The sequence below is a fragment of the Rutidosis leptorrhynchoides genome, chromosome 11 (assembly GCF_046630445.1).
Source record: "Rutidosis leptorrhynchoides isolate AG116_Rl617_1_P2 chromosome 11, CSIRO_AGI_Rlap_v1, whole genome shotgun sequence".
NCBI lineage: Eukaryota > Viridiplantae > Streptophyta > Magnoliopsida > Asterales > Asteraceae > Rutidosis > Rutidosis leptorrhynchoides.
The window spans coordinates 184,466,199-184,486,688 of NC_092343.1; positions in this window are offsets into that span (position 1 = coordinate 184,466,199).

Sequence of the window (20,490 nt, forward strand, 5' to 3'; positions counted from 1 at the left end):
AATGATTGCTTAACATTTTTGTTGGAAACTATATATTTTTAACATATGAATATTATGTGATATATTAATTTCTTAACGTGTTTGATATTATGTGATAGATGTCTACCTCTAGAACAAGTCCCATTGACTCACCTAATAATAATGAAGAGTCAAATGTAAATTGGAATGATTTGTGGACTGATTCACAAGTTCCCGAAGAGGAACCGGAAGAAGAGTCGGAACCGGAAGAAGAATCGGAACCGGAAGAAGAATCGGAACCGGATGAAGAAATAGAACCGGTGGGGGAAATAATAAAACGGTTAAGTAAAAGAAAATCATCAACCAACCGACGAAAGTTAATTATGGTCAATGGTGTTTCCGCCAAGGAAGCAAAATATTGGGAGGATTACCAATTCTCCGATGAATCGGATTCCGACGAGAATTCCGATGATGTTATAGAAATTACCCCAACTGAATTTAAAAAGGCAAAAGAAAATAATAAGGGAAAGGGCATAAAAATAGAGAAATCTAATTCCAACCCCGATGAACTTTATATGTATCGTCAACCCCAGAAGTCCTTAAGTTGTAACAATGACCCGGGAACCTCTAAACCACCAGGTTTTTCTAAACCAATGTGGACAACGACGGCTCGTATTAGGGGAACATCATATATCCCTAGAAACTTGGCAAAACGAACCAAAACCGAAGAAGAAGAAACGAGCGAGTCGGAATAAGATAGTTGTATTCTTGTGGTGTAATATATGTAATATAGTGTTCTTATGCTTTATGATATATGTAAAAATTGCTTGTATTAATAAGTATTTTTTTATGAATCTAACTCTTGTCTATTTTACAGTTTAAAAACACAAAATGGATAGACAACCCAATATTTTAAGAGACCTACCCGGAGACATGATTGATGAAATCTTGTCTAGAGTCGGCCAGAATTCTTCGGCACAACTATTTAAGGCGAGATCAGTTTGTAAGACATTCGAAGAACGTTCCAAGAATGTCTTGGTTTATAAGAGACTTTCGTTTGAAAGATGGGGGATATCACATTGGGAAACCCATAAGTTACGATGTGTTTACTTTGACGCATATATTGCGGGGAACCCAAATGCTATTTTACGCAACGGGTTAAGAAATTATTTTGACTCAATATATCCGAATATTGGACTTCGTGATTTAGAAAAAGCGGCTAACATGCAACATAAAGAAGCATGTTATGCTTACGGATTAGTAATGTTCACTTCTCACCAAAGTGAGAACAAGAACATCGGGCTACAACTATTAAACAAAACGTTTCCACAAGTGACGGAGTCGGTAATTGGGGTAAGAAATGAGGTTTTTAGATTATTACGGGATTGTTGGACATTACGTAACCCTCGTCCCTTTGATGACGTTACAACACGCTGTCTTATCAACGGCCATAACGGTTATGTTGCACAAGACCAAGGATGGGAAGTAGTCCTAGTAAAACCAGAATGCATGACTTGTTTCTGGACGTATGAATTACGTGTCTTTATTGCCTTTGCTGAACGACTTGTGTACTAGCTAGAATTGTCTTCACAACTATCTTGTATCAAAGTTATTGTGTGCTATATTTCATGCTTTATGTAAAATAAGCGGTATTGTAAGTTTGTAAAATATTGTATAAAAGTTTGAACGCGAAATATTATTATAATCAGTTTTTCATATAGAATTGTAGTAGTTGAATTGTATATTAGCTACTAAGTATGAACTTAACGGGTAGGTACTACCCGAATTTAAACTTATAAAACGCTAATATGAAGAAAAAGCTTTTATAAATGAGTTCATATTATGCTACGAAATACTATTAACTACTCTTAATATTCTGTATGATTAACTTGTTCCATTTAACTATTTTGAAGGAAATGGCACCGACTACTCGACACACCGTGAATATGAATGAAGAGGAATTCCGTACTTTTCTAGCTTCAAACATAGCCGCAGTACAGGCTGCGCTACATACCAACAATAACCTTGGATCTAGCAGTACAGGAAATCGTGTAGGATGCACCTACAAAGAATTCACTGCCTGCAAACCTTTAGAATTTGATGGAACCGAAGGACCGATCGGATTGAAACGGTGGACCGAGAAGGTTGAATCGGTGTTTGCCATAAGTAAGTGTACTGAAGAGGACAAAGTGAAGTACGCTACGCATACCTTCACAGGTTCTGCGTTAACATGGTGGAATACCTATCTAGAGCAAGTGGAACAAGATGATGCGTACGCACTACCGTGGTCAGCATTCAAGCACTTGATGAACGAGAAGTACCGTCCCAGAACCGAGGTCAATAAGCTCAAGACAGAACTTAGAGGGTTACGAACCCAAGGATTTGATATTACCACGTACGAAAGACGATTCACAGAATTGTGCCTATTGTGTCCGGGAGCATTCGAAGATGAGGAAGAGAAGATCGACGCGTTTGTGAAAGGATTACCGGAAAGAATCCAAGAAGATATAAGTTCACACGAGCCCGCCTCCATACAACATGCATGTAGAATGGCTCACAAACTAGTGAACCAGATTGAAGAAAGAATTAAAGAACAGACTGCTGAAGAGGCCAATGTGAAGCAAGTCAAAAGAAAGTGGGAGGAAAATGGTGATAAGAATCACCAATACAACAACAACAGCAATTACAACAATAATCGCAACAATTATCCCAACAATCGCAACATCAATCGCAACTACAACAAACGGCCCAACAACAACAACAACAACAACAACAACAGCAACTACAACAATCATCCCAACAACAATAATAACCGCAACAACAACAACAATCAGAAGCAGCTATGCAAAAGGTGTGAAAAGAATCACTCGGGGTTCTGCACCAAATTTTGCAACAAGTGTAAAAGAAATGGTCATAGCGCGGCGAAGTGTGAGGTCTACGGACCAGGGGTTAATAGAACGAAAGGAACAAATGGTGTCGGAACGAGTAATGGCGGAGCAAGTAGTGTCGGAGCAAGTTATGCCAATGTAGTTTGTTATAAATGTGGAAAACCAGGCCACATTATTAGAAATTGCCCGAACCAGGAGAACACGAATGGACAAGGCCGTGGAAGAGTTTTCAATATTAATGCGGTAGAGGCACAGGAAGACCCGGAGCTTGTTACGGGTACGTTTCTTATTGACAATAAATCTGCTTACGTTTTATTTGATTCGGGTGCGGATAGAAGCTATATGAGTAGAGATTTTTGTGCTAAATTAAGTTGTCCATTGACGCCTTTGGATAGTAAATTTTTACTCGAATTAGCAAATGGTAAATTAATTTCAGCAGATAATATATGTCGGAATCGAGAAATTAAACTGGTTAGCGAAACATTTAAGATTGATTTGATACCAGTAGAGTTAGGGAGTTTTGATGTGATAATCGGTATGGACTGGTTGAAAGAAGTGAAAGCGGAGATCGTTTGTTACAAAAATGCAATTCGCATTATACGAGAAAAAGGAAAACCCTTAATGGTGTACGGAGAAAAGGGCAACACGAAGCTACATCTTATTAGTAATTTGAAGGCACAAAAACTAATAAGAAAAGGTTGCTATGCTGTTCTAGCACACGTCGAGAAAGTACAAACTGAAGAAAAGAACATCAATGATGTTCCCATTGCAAAAGAATTTCCCGATGTATTTCCGAAAGAATTACCGGGATTACCCCCACATCGATCCGTTGAATTTCAAATAGATCTTGTACCAGGAGCTGCACCAATAGCTCGCGCTCCTTACAGACTCGCACCCAGCGAGATGAAAGAACTGCAAAGCCAATTACAAGAACTTTTAGAGCGTGGTTTCATTCGACCAAGCACATCACCGTGGGGAGCTCCTGTTTTGTTTGTCAAGAAGAAAGATGGTACATTCAGGTTGTGTATCGACTACCGAGAGTTGAACAAACTTACCATCAAGAACCGCTACCCACTACCGAGAATCGACGACTTATTTGATCAACTACAAGGCTCGTCTGTTTATTCAAAGATTGACTTACGTTCCGGGTATCATCAAATGCGGGTGAAAGAAGATGATATTCCAAAGACTGCTTTCAGAACACGTTACGGTCATTACGAGTTTATGGTCATGCCGTTTGGTTTAACTAATGCACCAGCTGTGTTCATGGACCTTATGAACCGAGTGTGTGGACCATACCTTGACAAGTTTGTCATTGTTTTCATTGATGACATACTTATTTACTCAAAGAATGACCAAGAACACGGTGAACATTTGAGAAAGGTGTTAGAAGTATTGAGGAAGGAAGAATTGTACGCTAAGTTTTCAAAGTGTGCATTTTGGTTGGAAGAAGTTCAATTCCTCGGTCACATAGTGAACAAAGAAGGTATTAAGGTGGATCCGGCAAAGATAGAAACTGTTGAAAAGTGGGAAACCCCGAAAACTCCGAAACACATACGCCAGTTTTTAGGACTAGCTGGTTACTACAGAAGGTTCATCCAAGACTTTTCCAGAATAGCAAAACCCTTGACTGCATTAACGCATAAAGGGAAGAAATTTGAATGGAATGATGAACAAGAGAAAGCGTTTCAGTTATTGAAGAAAAAGCTAACTACGGCACCTATATTGTCATTGCCTGAAGGGAATGATGATTTTGTGATTTATTGTGATGCATCAAAGCAAGGTCTCGGTTGTGTATTAATGCAACGAACGAAGGTGATTGCTTATGCGTCTAGACAATTGAAGATTCACGAACAAAATTATACGACGCATGATTTGGAATTAGGCACGGTTGTTTTTGCATTAAAGACTTGGAGGCACTACTTATATGGGGTCAAAAGTATTATATATACCGACCACAAAAGTCTTCAACACATATTTAATCAGAAACAACTGAATATGAGGCAGCGTAGGTGGATTGAATTATTGAATGATTACGACTTTGAGATTCGTTACCACCCGGGGAAGGCAAATGTGGTAGCCGATGCCTTGAGCAGGAAGGACAGAGAACCCATTCGAGTAAAATCTATGAATATAATGATTCATAATAACATTACTACTCAAATAAAGGAGGCGCAACAAGGAGTTTTAAAAGAGGGAAATTTAAAGGATGAAATACCCAAAGGATCGGAGAAGCATCTTAATATTCGGGAAGACGGAACCCGGTATAGGGCTGAAAGGATTTGGGTACCAAAATTTGGAGATATGAGAGAAATGGTACTTAGAGAAGCTCATAAAACCAGATACTCAATACATCCTGGAACGGGGAAGATGTACAAGGATCTCAAGAAACATTTTTGGTGGCCGGGTATGAAAGCTGATGTTGCTAAATACGTAGGAGAATGTTTGACGTGTTCTAAGGTCAAAGCTGAGCATCAGAAACCATCAGGTCTACTTCAACAACCCGAAATCCCGGAATGGAAATGGGAAAACATTACCATGGATTTCATCACTAAATTGCCAAGGACTGCAAGTGGTTTTGATACTATTTGGGTAATAGTTGATCGTCTCACCAAATCAGCACACTTCCTACCAATAAGAGAAGATGACAAGATGGAGAAGTTAGCACGACTGTATTTGAAGGAAGTCGTCTCCAGACATGGAATACCAATCTCTATTATCTCTGATAGGGATGGCAGATTTATTTCAAGATTCTGGCAGACATTACAGCAAGCATTAGGAACTCGTCTAGACATGAGTACTGCCTATCATCCACAAACTGATGGGCAGAGCGAAAGGACGATACAAACGCTTGAAGACATGCTACGAGCATGTGTTATTGATTTCGGAAACAGTTGGGATCGACATCTACCGTTAGCAGAATTTTCCTACAACAACAGCTACCATTCAAGCATTGAGATGGCGCCGTTTGAAGCACTTTATGGTAGAAAGTGCAGGTCTCCGATTTGTTGGAGTGAAGTGGGGGATAGACAGATTACGGGTCCGGAGATTATACAAGAAACTACCGAGAAGATCATCCAAATTCAACAACGGTTGAAAACCGCCCAAAGTCGACAAAAGAGCTACGCTGACATTAAAAGAAAAGATATAGAATTTGAAATTGGAGAGATGGTCATGCTTAAAGTTGCACCTTGGAAAGGCGTTGTTCGATTTGGTAAACGAGGGATATTAAATCCAAGGTATATTGGACCATTCAAGATTATTGATCGTGTCGGACCAGTAGCTTACCGACTAGAGTTACCTCAACAACTCGCGGCTGTACATAACACTTTCCACGTCTCGAATTTAAAGAAATGTTTTGCTAAAGAAGATCTCACTATTCCGTTAGATGAAATCCAAATCAACGAAAAACTTCAATTCATCGAAGAACCCGTCGAAATAATGGATCGTGAGGTTAAAAGACTTAAGCAAAACAAGATACCAATTGTTAAGGTTCGATGGAATGCTCGTAGAGGACCTGAGTTCACCTGGGAGCGTGAAGATCAGATGAAGAAGAAATACCCGCATCTATTTCCAGAAGATTCGTCAACACCTTCAACAGCTTAAAATTTCGGGACGAAATTTATTTAACGAGTAGGTACTGTAGTGACCCGAACTTTTCCATGTTTATATATATTAATTGAGATTGATATTTACATGATTAAATGTTTCCAACATGTTAAGCAATCAAACTTGTTAAGACTTGATTAATTGAAATATGTTTCATATAGACAATTGACCACCCAAGTTGATCGGTGATTCACGAACGTTAAAACTTGTAAAAACTATATGATAACATATATATGGATATATATATATAGTTAACATGATACTATGATAAGAAAACATATCATAAAGTATATTAACAATGAACTACATATGTAAAAACAAGACTACTAACTTAATGATTTTTAAACGAGACATATATGTAACGATTATCGTTGTAAAGACATTTAATATATATATCATATTAAGAGATATTCATACATGATAATATCATGATAATATAATAATTTAAAATCTCATTTGATATTATAAAAATTGGGTTAACAACATTTAACAAGATCTTTAACCTAAAGGTTTCAAAACAACACTTACATGTAACGACTAACGATGACTTAACGACTCAGTTAAAATGTATATACATGTAGTGTTTTAATATGTATTTATACACTTTTGAGAGACTTCAATAAACTTATCAAAATACTTCTACTTAACAAAAATGCTTACAATTACATCCTCGTTCAGTTTCATCAACAATTCTACTCGTATGCACCCGTATTCGTACTCGTACAATACACAGCTTTTAGATGTATGTACTATTGGTATATACACTCCAATGATCAGCTCTTAGCAGCCCATTTGAGTCACCTAACACATGTGGGAACCATCATTTGGCAACTAGCATGAAATATCTCATAAAATTACAAAAATATGAGTAATCATTCATGACTTATTTACATGAAAACAAAATTACATATCCTTTATATCTAATCCATACACCAACGACCAAAAACACCTACAAACACTTTCATTCTTCAATTTTCTTCATCTAATTGATCTCTCTCAAGTTCTATCTTCAAGTTCTAAGTGTTCTTCATAAATTCCAAAAGTTCTAGTTTCATAAAATCAAGAATACTTTCAAGTTTGCTAGCTCACTTCCAATCTTGTAAGGTGATCATCCAACCTCAAGAAATCTTTGTTTCTTACAGTAGGTTATCATTCTAATACAAGGTAATAATCATATTCAAACTTTGGTTCAATTTCTATAACTATAACAATCTTATTTCAAGTGATGATCTTACTTGAACTTGTTTTCGTGTCATGATTCTGCTTCAAGAACTTCGAGCCATCCAAGGATCCATTGAAGCTAGATCCATTTTTCTCTTTTCCAGTAGGTTTATCCAAGGAAATTAAGGTAGTAATGATGTTCATAACATCATTCGATTCATACATATAAAGCTATCTTATTCGAAGGTTTAAACTTGTAATCACTAGAACATAGTTTAGTTAATTCTAAACTTGTTCGCAAACAAAAGTTAATCCTTCTAACTTGACTTTTAAAATCAACTAAACACATGTTCTATATCTATATGATATGCTAACTTAATGATTTAAAACCTGGAAACACAAAAAAACACCGTAAAACCGGATTTACGCCGTCGTAGAAACACCGCGGGCTGTTTTGGGTTAGTTAATTAAAAACTATGATAAACTTTGATTTAAAAGTTGTTATTCTGAGAAAATGATTTTTATTATGAACATGAAACTATATCCAAAAATTATGGTTAAACTCAAAGTGGAAGTATGTTTTCTAAAATGGTCATCTAGACGTCGTTCTTTCGACTGAAATGACTACCTTTACAAAAACGACTTGTAACTTATTTTTCCGACAATAAACCTATACTTTTTCTATTTAGATTCATAAAATAGAGTTCAATATGAAACCATAGCAATTTGATTCACTCAAAACGGATTTAAAATGAAGAAGTTATGGGTAAAACAAGATTGGATAATTTTTCTCATTTTAGCTACGTGAAAATTGATAACAAATCTATTCCAACCATAACTTAATCAACTTGTATTGTATATTATGTAATCTTGAGATACCATAGACACGTATACAATGTTTCGACCTATCATGTCGACACATCTATATATATTTCGGAACAACCATAGACACTCTATATGTGAATGTTGGAGTTAGCTATACAGGGTTGAGGTTGATTCCAAAATATATATAGTTTGAGTTGTGATCAATACTGAGATACGTATACACTGGGTCGTGGATTGATTCAAGATAATATTTATCGATTTATTTCTGTACATCTAACTGTGGACAACTAGTTATAGGTTACTAACGAGGACAGCTGACTTAATAAACTTAAAACATCAAAATATATTAAAAGTGTTGTAAATATATTTTGAACATACTTTAATATATATGTATATATTGTTATAGGTTCGTGAATCAACAGTGGCCAAGTCTTACTTCCCGACGAAGTAAAAATCTGTGAAAGTGAGTTATAGTCCCACTTTTAAAATCTAATATTTTTGGGATGAGAATACATGCAGGTTTTATAAATGATTTACAAAATAGACACAAGTACATGAAACTACATTCTATGGTTGAATTATCGAAATCGAATATGCCCCTTTTTATTAAGTCTGGTAATCTAAGAATTAGGGAACAGACACCCTAATTGACGCGAATCCTAAAGATAGATCTATTGGGCCTAACAAACCCCATCCAAAGTACCGGATGCTTTAGTACTTCGAAATTTATATCATATCCGAAGGGTGTCCCGGAATGATGGGGATATTCTTATATATGCATCTTGTTATTTTCGGTTACCAGGTGTTCACCATATGAATGATTTTTATCTCTATGTATGGGATGTGTATTGAAATATGAAATCTTGTGGTCTATTGTTACGATTTGATATATATAGGTTAAACCTATAACTCACCAACATTCTTGTTGACGTTTAAAGCATGTTTATTCTCAGGTGAATATTAAGAGCTTCCGCTGTTGCATACTAAAATAAGGACAAGATTTGGAGTCCATGTTTGTATGATATTGTGTAAAAACTGCATTCAGGAAACTGATTTCGATGTAACATATTTGTATTGTAAACCATTATGTAATGGTCGTGTGTAAACAGGATATTTTAGATTATCATTATTTGATAATCTACGTAAAGCTTTTTAAACCTTTATTTATGAAATAAAGGTTATGGTTTGTTTTAAAAATGAATGCAGTCTTTGAAAAACGTCTCATATAGAGGTCAAAACCTCGCAACAAAATCAATTAATATGGAACGTTTTTAATCAATAAGAACGGGACATTTCAGCCAGTACATAGGATATGGACTGGTGGGCGTGAATAACAGTATATGGATCCATAGGGCTTGACATCCCCGTCCAAGCTAGAGCGCTAGCCATTTAACGGACGTGTGTTATTTGAGTTTAGGACACGTTGGTTTGCGTGTATTAAAACGAATGGGGTATTTATCATTATAACGTTAAAGTTTAGTTACCAGGGTGCTCTATTATGTAGAATCTATTGATAAACCTTTCTGGGTGAAACAACTGAAATCTTGTGATCTACTTTTATATAATCTATTGATAAACGTTTCTGGATGAAACAACTGAAATCTTGTGATCCACTTTTATATACAGATTATGCGAAACACTAAAACTATGAACTCACCAACCTTTGTGTTGACACTTGTTAGCATGTTTATTCTCAGGTTCCCTAGAAGTCTTCCGCTGTTTGCTTATGTGTTAGACAAGCTATGTGCATGGAGTCTTACATGACATATTTTTCAAGGAAACGTTGCATTCATCAAATCATCACCATGTATCTTATTTTGACTGCATTGTCAACAGAAGTATAATTGTAAACCATTATATTACGGTGATTGTCTATATGAAGAAATCATCATATGTCGAAAACCTTTGATTTAAATATTCATTTATGGTGTGCCTTTTCAAAAGAATGCAATGTTTACAAAACGTATCATATAGAGGTAAAATACCTCGCAATGAAATCAATGAATGACGTGTTCGTCCATATGGATTTGGAGCGATCATCACAGTTGGTATCAGAGCGTTAGTCCTAGCGAACCAGGTCTTGCATGAGTGTGTCTAACTGATGGTTGTTAGGATGCATTAGTAAGTCTGGACTTCGACCGTGTCTGCATGTTAAAAGTTTTGCTTATCATTTCTTGTCGGAAATTACCTGCTTATCATTCCTAGTCTAGACATGTTTTATTGCATTGATTGCATGAATAGTGTATAGACAAAATTTATATCTTAGCGTATCTGTTACTGTAAACTTTTCCTGACATCTTCCAAAAATTTCTCCGTAATTTATGGGATTTTGGTATTATATATACATATGTAAATTATGTATTGAAGAATATCAATCTAAGTTCTATAATCTAATTCATATCAAAAATCATCTCCCTAATTATACAAGATGGATCCCGCATCTAGTTCAAATTCCTTAAACTCCGACAGCTATTCCGATATGGATATTCACCTGAATTCCAAAGACAGTGTAACTGGAATGGATCAACCAATCAGCCATCACCTATTCTGGATGAATTGGGGATGGGTTCGTAGCCTACTTAATTATTGGAGACAAGAAAAAGGCGATCCCTTCCATCCACCACATTGCCCTCTTGGCGAAGAACCTGAAGCACTTACCGGCGAACCTGTTCGTAATACCATTTTCTCTCTCATCTCCAGAATATCTCGTCATGATCATATACTCTCTCAAATTCTGGATCTTATTCATCCGCTCGTCCGAACCGCCAATCATCCCGGTGTAGTAGAAGAAGTCAACGAGCTTCGCGCTCGGGTAGTGGCTTTGAAGAATATGGTGCAAAGGTTACAAGCACCAGCAGAATCACTGGCATCAACAGTACCACCGACAACAACACCAACAGTACCATTACCACCACCAACAACATCCGCACCACAAGCCTCAACATCACAATATGTACCTTGAACATCAACGTCATACGCATCGTAGTTACCAAGAAATACCAGCAACAATAACCGATGAAGTATTAACTCATTTCCCCTGAAGAAATTTTATGTATATTTAATATATATGAAATTTGAAATCAAAATAAATCTTTTCGTACTAAGCTATTATGAGTGAATCTTAACTGGTAGGTACTACTCGGTTAGTTCATATTACTAATATGCAATGATGTACATCCTTCCTTAACAACTTAACCATTGTTAACTACAATCTCTGTTTCAACTTAATGAATTCCATTTCATAATAAACCAAGTGTATTATTCAATTACATAATTGATTTTACATTTTCATTTTCGATGTACTCGAAACTTTCTAGAAAACATCACATGTGCCTTGTAAGGTTCACAAGAATTCAACGAGCATCAACATCCTTCACCGAGAAATATCAATAAGAATAAATAATGAAGTATTGATTTCATTAGTGAAATACTCTGCGAAAATTATGTAATCTCTAATGTTTTAGAGATTATTCATTTCTAATTCAAGCCGAAAATCAAATGAGTTTAATATGATATTAACTCATTAAATCCGAATTACATCCGAAGAAAATATACATACAGATATTTTCATAAAAACTGTAATGAAAATTCTTTTGTACAAAATATTACTTGTGAAATCTTTAACGGGTAGATAATACCCGGGAAATATATAAGTTCGCAATTAATATGTTACACTGTACATTCTTCAACTTTGATTCAAAAATTATTAACAATGCTCACAACGATATACAATCATTTTCATACAAATTCAATTACATATTCTGATATTGATGGATCAGAATCCAAGTCATAACTCTGAACCGGTAACATCATTCTTAGATCTCTACATCTTTCAAAGCTATACTTTGACTTTAAATCTGTGCAAGATCCATTAGCATTGTTTTTACCGAAAATAACCTTGCAATTCCTTTTCAAAAGTATCCAGTATTATCAACCGTTCAACCAGTCAACGACGACCTTTCAGACTTGTAACTTTGGCATATACATTTTTGTTACTGGGGAACCTTTCATGTTCCACCACATTAACAGTAAATGTACCAGCAAATTCATTAATCTGTGACTTAAAGTCCCTCCGAAAAACCATTATAATTGTTCATTGAAACCCTGTCATGTACTTATCTACCTCTTGTAACGGTAATTGCCATACCAACTACCGGGAATTAACAATCAGTATTTTGAATCTCGCAACATATTTCTATGACAACAGTTATATATAGATAACATCTATCTTCTAGACTTACATACTTCGAATGTGAAGTTTCTGAAAAACATCCCAAAACTACGAAGCTAGTTCACCGAATTTTGGAAAAATGCTGATGAAGCAGCAAAAACTGTAAACGAACTTAACAGTCAAAAGTTTGATAATAAAGAATAGTACGGTGGTAAAGCTGAGAAAAAAGAAGGTTTAGAACTGGAAAACGGATTGAGCAAAGTATGAAGGAGGCTGTGGATAAATCACAAAGACTGAACCTGCCTTCAAAGAATCCAAATGATTCAGTGTCTGCTGAAATCATTAGCGAATACCTTACTTCTTACTCTAAAACCTTACGAATAATATTCTTCATCATCATCTTATCTTAAATATTCTAAGATATCATCGTATCTTCCATTATAAATATCCTCCATATTTATGAAGATATTTTCATAACTATTCTTATCTGAAATCATTCATCTCTTCGCGCTATCTGTATTACATCATAAAAGAAACTATTTTAGTTTCTAAATTCTGAAACCTTCAAGTTTAAAATATGAATGTTTTGAAGTAGTGTTGGGAATTGAAGAATGAATTAGTATAATATAATGACACTTGATCAACGTGATTATATTACAGTAAGTCATGCTGAGTTTCTAATGGAACGTGATAAAGGTTCACAGATCCCACCCTCATCATGAACCATGTTACATAACTCTTTCATTCTATATAATCTCTAAATATATCAAGAAAATATATTTCTTGATGATTCGGTCTTTTCCGGATATTCTGGTAATTTGACAAATCAAGATCGTGCCATTACGATTACCTTCTTAGAACATTAACTATGTTCATCCAAAACTCCATACCTACGAATTTTGGACCATTATTCCCTTGACTTAAGGTCGGGAAGAGAAAACGAAATCATGAAGCTCCGAAATATAAAGGAGAATATAAGCCCGATAATAACCCCGAAATTTACAAACCGTGTATATCAATGCGTATAGCAATATAAAGACACAGGAGAATGAAAAACACTATAACCCCAAGGTAATGGTAGAAGAAAATAACTTCCTCTGATGATAGATGAAAAAGAAGAATGACAGATATAAAAGTTAGGAGTATATCAAGAATCAGAACTGGATGAAGCATTTCACAATCTTTTGGAAGTATGAAAAAAGGAAGAAGATGTAGGAATGGTGAAAATAATGAAAAGGAAGTGGTTAATTTAAAGCGAAATATCAGACATAACAATCAAGGCAGATTACGCATTTAATCAAAGAAAATCCTAATTTCCTCAAATTCCGAAGAATCAAATCTTATTTAGATAATGAAGGTTTTCTGTTCCTTAAATTCCGGAAATCAGTCGTTACTACGTCAAGAGATCAGACGCATCTCTATTCTCCATTTTACTCTATTACGATAACTTCCCCCATACGCATCGAGTAATTGGATTGTTTTATCAATATTATTCAACGGTGATAAAAATTCTATTTGTCAACATATATTCGTCATGAAAACATTTTTATTGTTAGCCATGACGACCTCACTCAAATTTCGGGACGAAATTTATTTAACGGGGAGGTACTGTGATGACCCGGAAATTTCTGACCAAATTTAAACTTAATCTTTAACGTTTCCGACACGATAAGAAAAGTCTATGAAGTTGAATCTCAAAATTTTGAACTATTCAATTACCCTTCAATTGTTCTCAACGATTCGCGAACAATTATATGTAAATAGATACATATACTATAACTTGAAAACGCAACAAAGTGTTAAGTAAATGATACTGTGCATTAAACTTATTGGTTTGATTATCTGATTGATATATTCTACGGAGTTAAAAGATTATGCCAAACGATTGAATTAAAAGATATTTATTGAGTCCCTTAAGGATAATGATATTATTACGGGTCTCTGTTGTGAGGTCCACGTTGATTTGGGAAATCATTCATTATTAACGGTATTCAGAATAAAGGATAAAGTGTTTGTTTAAATAACGTAATTTGGACACATACAATAATAAGGAATATTAAATGTTGGAACTAGATGTATGAATAAACTGTGATATGTATTTTAAAATGTGTTTATTAATATTGAAAATATATATTTAACAACGATAAAAATATAATACTAACTTGGTTATAAAACGATTTGTTATTATATATATATTAACAAATAATGAGACGATGATCTATAAAAGTAAATGACCATAACACTCAAAAGTTTAAGATACACTTTGAGTGATATAGTTTATTGATAATTTAAGACTATATTTTGACAAAGGTACGAGTCACAAAACGTAAAGTGCTAGTTTTCTAAGCGTACGAAAATGCGTTCGAGAAACCGGAACCGGGACATAAGTCAAGTGACGATGTACGACTTATCGGAACAAAAATTACAAGTCCACTATGCACGTGAATTTAATATAATATATAATTAATTATATAAATTAATTATATTATATTTATAATTAAAAAATATGTCGACAAGCTAGTGTACAAAAGAGATGTGAGCTGTCCAGGCAGGCCATGCGATCGCATGTCATTTGCACTAGAAGCCCATGCGATCGCATGGGCATCAGATTCAGAAAATATTATAAAAGCTCGCGAGTTCAGTTGTTTGTCACACACACATATTTATTTATGTTACTTCCTCCGTATTTAAATTATTATTATTATTATTATTATTATTATTATTATTATTATTATTATTATTATTATTATTATTATTAAGATTAATATTATTATTAATCTTATTAATTATTAGTATTGTTAATTATTAATTAGTAATATACATAAAATACTACGACGAGGTTATGAGCGTGTCACTTTCAAAAATGGGTTTTTGAGCGGGATAAAGTTAAGGAAATTATGGGTTATAGCTATGGAGGTTATGGGTAATATTCATGGGTATTATTTACAAGTCAAACCTACTATTATCATCTATGTTGCGTCTACGTACTTTTCTGCAATATTGAATCACAATATTGATACGTAAGCATTTATATTTTATCTTTTATACATTAATTGTGTATCCATGTCTAGTGCTCGAGTATTTATATTTATATATGCTTGTATGCTAAATTTCGTCGTTAAACAGTTTATAATGAATCACGAATTAAATACATATATTACTGGTAAAAGGTATATGATATACATGTTTTTGGAAAGCTGGCTAAAAATCAATAACTTTTCATTTAGATATCGAATAGTTTCGATGAACGGATTAAAAGATATGATCAACTGAATTATGATTGACGTTAATTGAAATTGCTTTTGAATCTGCAATTAAGATTTAAACAACTTGTTTACGAGATTGATAAAGTGAACTTTTAAATATTACCAACCGAGTAAATGACTCCTTATATAAGGTATGTCTCGTTTTGTTGAACTATTGTCAAAATTGACTTTTTGAAATGACTTTGGATAAGTTTTGTATGTCGGTCTCGAGCATTAGGATTATGATACACTATGACCTGACCTAGCTTGATAGACATTTATTGACCAACATATGTTCTCTAGGTTGAGATCTGCGATTATTTGATATTCCGAGTTTTGGTCATATTACGATGAACAACTTATGTGCTGCTAAGGTGAGTTTCATTGCTCCCTTTTTAATTGCTTTTGCAATATATATTTTTGGGCTGAGAATACATGCAATTTATTTTAAACGCAATGGATACAAGTACATACTTAATTCTACACTGAGTTTGAACAGAAAATCCCTTAGCTTTGGTAACTAGTAGCTGCCAGTACATAGGATATGGACTGGTGGGCGCGAATAACAGTATATGGATCCATAGGGCTTGACATCCCCGTCCAAACTAGAGCGCTAGCCTTTTAACTGACGTGTGTTATTTGAGTTTAGGACACGTTGGTTTGCGTGTATTAAAACGAATGGGGTATTTTTCATTATAACGTTAAAGTTTAGTTACCAGGGTGCTCTGTTATGTAGAATCTATTGATAAACGTTTCTGGGTGAAATAACTGAAATCTTGTGATCCACTTTTATATAATCTATTGATAAACGTTTCTGGATGAAACAACTTAAATCTTGTGATCCACTTTTATATACAGATTATGCGAAACACTAAAACTATGAACTCACCAACCTTTGTGTTGACACTTGTTAGCATGTTTATTCTCAGGTTCCCTAGAAGTCTTCCGCTGTTTGCTTATGTGTTAGACAAGCTATGTGCATGGAGTCTTACATGACATATTTTTCAAGGAAACGTTGCATTCATCAAATCATCACCATGTATCTTATTTTGATTGCATTGTCAACGGAAGTATCATTGTAAACCATTATATTTCGGTGATTGTCTATATGTAGAAATCATCAGATGTTGAAAACCTTTGATTTAAATATTCATTTATGGTGTGCCTTTTCAAAAGAATGCAATGTTTACAAAACGTATCATATAGAGGTCAAATACCTCGCAATGAAATCAATGAATGACGTGTTCGTCCATATGGATTTGGAGCGATAGTCACAAATGGTATTCTAATTACATAAAATACCTGTCTATAGTACAGAAGATCCCATAAATTACAGAGGGAATTAAGGAAACGTGTCAGATAAAGTCTACAGTAACAGATACGCTAAGATATGGATTAGCAGATACGCTAAGATATGAATTTGTCTATACACTATTCATGCAATCAATGCAGTAAGATGTGTCTAGACTAAGAATGATAAGCAAGTGATTCCCTAAGAATGATAAACAGGTAATTTTCGACACAAAATGATAAGCAAAACTTTTGACATGCAGACACGATCGAAGTCCAGACTTACTAATGCATCTAAATAACTAACAGTTAGAGACACTAATGCAAGACCTGGTTCGCTAAGACCACCACTATAATACCAACTGAAATGCCCCATTCATATCGATTATAAATTATTCATAATAGTTGATTACATCGCGAGGTATTTGACCTCTATATGATACATTTTACAAACATTGCATTCGTTTTTAAAAGACAAACTTTCATTACATCGAAAGTTGATGGCATGCATTCCATTTCATAATATATCAAACTATCAGTGACTTAATAATAATCTTGTTGAACTCAACTACTCAAATGCAACGTATTTTGAAATATGTCATGAATGACTCCAAGTAATATCTTTAAAATGAGCAAATGCACAGCGGAAGATTTCTTTCATACCTGAGAATAAACATGCTTTAAAGTGTCAATGATATGCTATTAACGGATGGTTTTTATTTTGTACGGTGTCGTTAGGTCGCACGGTGTCCGATTCGGTAGCACAGGCGTCTTCATTTATTTGTATTTTGTGGGGCCTAAATTTACTTTACTTTCTAAGGTGTAGAAGGTGTAAGTTAACCTAGTGTCGAATTTTATGCTGATTAACGAATTGAAGATCAAGTGGATATTTGTCTTTTAGTTAAATTACCTGGATAAAAGATAGTAGTTGATTTTAGCTAAAGGTCCTAAATGCAGAAAAAGTAAATAAAGTGGGAGGATATCTGAAGTATGCAGATCAAGGAAATGTTGACCAAGATATCAGTATTGGGTTAGGGAAAGGTAATTATGCTTATGTTAAGACTATGCTTGGATTGATGTTGATCTGGTTGGATGATCCAATTACACAGACCTACTTATCTCTGAACTCTTGGAGTTCTCTTTGAGCAGTGAGAAGTATGTCACTTGGTCGTATAACTGAAGTGCAACAATACCTTGAAGGTTATCCTCAGTAGAGTACTAGGTTTATTAGTAAGTTAAGCTCTAATCCTAACCCTCGTTATCAGTTTAGATAACTGAATAACAACGTGCCGTGTTGATTGAACACTGATCACAAACGGAAGGAGTCCGTCGGTTTAAGTTGGCAAAACCTTAAATGAAAACTAACAACCATTACATCATACTAGTGAGATCACAACAAATCAAACATTATACATCATTACAGTTAATATACTGATAGTAAAGCAGATAGAAACATAATAAGTACCTAAACAGTTGGCATGACTAAGACCTAGGGTAACAATCAGACAAGAACATACAATAGGCTTGGGTCATATAGTAAAGACGCTAACTAGATCTTAACAGCTCCTAAGAGGTCTCTTCGGAACAGTCAGTAGGCATACTAGGTCATTCATGTCTCAATTCCTAGGTTCCGTGTCCTAAAAGTGCATTAGATGCCTCTCGGGAACTCCGGCCATACCGAGTTCATAGAATCTTCAGATACAGTATAAGCAGGGGTCTTAATCCTATGAAGTAGCTAATTTCATATAGGTGGACAAGTCCTGATCACAACCTAAGTTGGTCAATCCTTAAGATGCTAGTATACAAATCTATCAGACTTCCTAATTCAGTATTATAACAGTAACCGTACTAAATTAACATAATTACGCTAACCCAAACTTCTATCATGGCAACATACAGATAAATTAAGCTATCATGGCAATATAGGAACGCATTATTAAACATAAAAGATAAGAATGCATGTTTAATACAAAAGACAAGCGTTTCGAATAAAACCTGAAAAAGCCGAACTAATCTGCCCGGGATCGCAGGGACTCGCCGGGATATCCTCCGGAAAATAAAAGCTAAGCTAACTACTACAAAAAACTACTAAAAAATATTGAAAATATAAATTGTATTGCAAGTTGAGTGTGTGTTGGAATGGATGGAGAAAGGCCCTTTAAATAGACTTGGAATTCTGCCAAATACGACTGGCAGGCCGTTTGGCAGGCCGTATGGCAGGCCGTATTTCGCAGGCCGTATGCTTGGCAAGCCGTTTGGTGGCTCGTGTGGTGGCACGTATCTGGCAGGCCGTTTCCATAGTGGCAGGCCGTATGGCAGGCCGTATGGCAGGCCGTATGGCTTGCTTGGTCATGCTTGATTCACTGGATCGTAACTTGATTTCTTGTCTTTCACCATTTTTGCTCTAGAATCTTCGTTTTAGCTCCGTTTTACTTTATTCTTTTTGCATCACCTTTGTAATTACTTAATCTACAAAATCAACCGAAAAAACAATAATTTTGCCGACAAAGTTTTAATCTTTATTGTTTTAGGGCCTGATTTAGGGGGTAAAAACGTGACTTTTTGCCCGATATCAAATACCCCACACTTAGCTTTGCTTGTCCTCAAGCAAGAAAGCGGGAATATCGGGATCTTTCTAATAGATTCTTCCTTGCCCCACCCGTAGATATTTTTATTATGCCTTCATCAGAAGTCGGTTCATCTTTCGAAAGTATTAGAAAAAGTTTCGAACTTTGATGATTTGGTCGCTAGATTTCAATTGCGTCCATAGCGAAAAAAGGCGTACTTTCCAAATCTCAGATGTAGAGTATACATGATCAGGCTTCTCACTGACGGATCACTCATATCACTCAAGTGTTTAGGGTGTCCTATTCTAATTGTATTGTCGCTCAGAAGCCAGTCGTGTAACAGTTCTCATCATAGGCTTGGTAAAGCATCGATATCTCCACCGGTTAAGTAAGGATGGCACTGATCTTCTTCCTAAGCATTCTTTTAAGAGGAAGACGGGTTATAGGGTTTGGTTGAAAATTTATGAGTTTTGGTGAAAGGTATCCAGATCTTTTGATTTTGAGAGAATTGATAGACTTTAATTCTTCAGAGTATCCATTTTGGATAGATAATGGCTGAGAATTCTGTAAAAGGTTTTCTTCAGAAGAGGCGGATTATGCTAAGACTTTGTCTAGAATTTTCTTTTGCTCTTCCTTCATTCTTCTTCAGGGCATCTCCTTGGGTTTCTTTTTGCCTTATTAGAGACTTTGCTCTTAGAGACTTTGCTCTTTCATCATTCATTCTTTCTTCATAACTTTTGTCTTTCGTTCATGGTGCCCACAGAGGAAGTGATAAT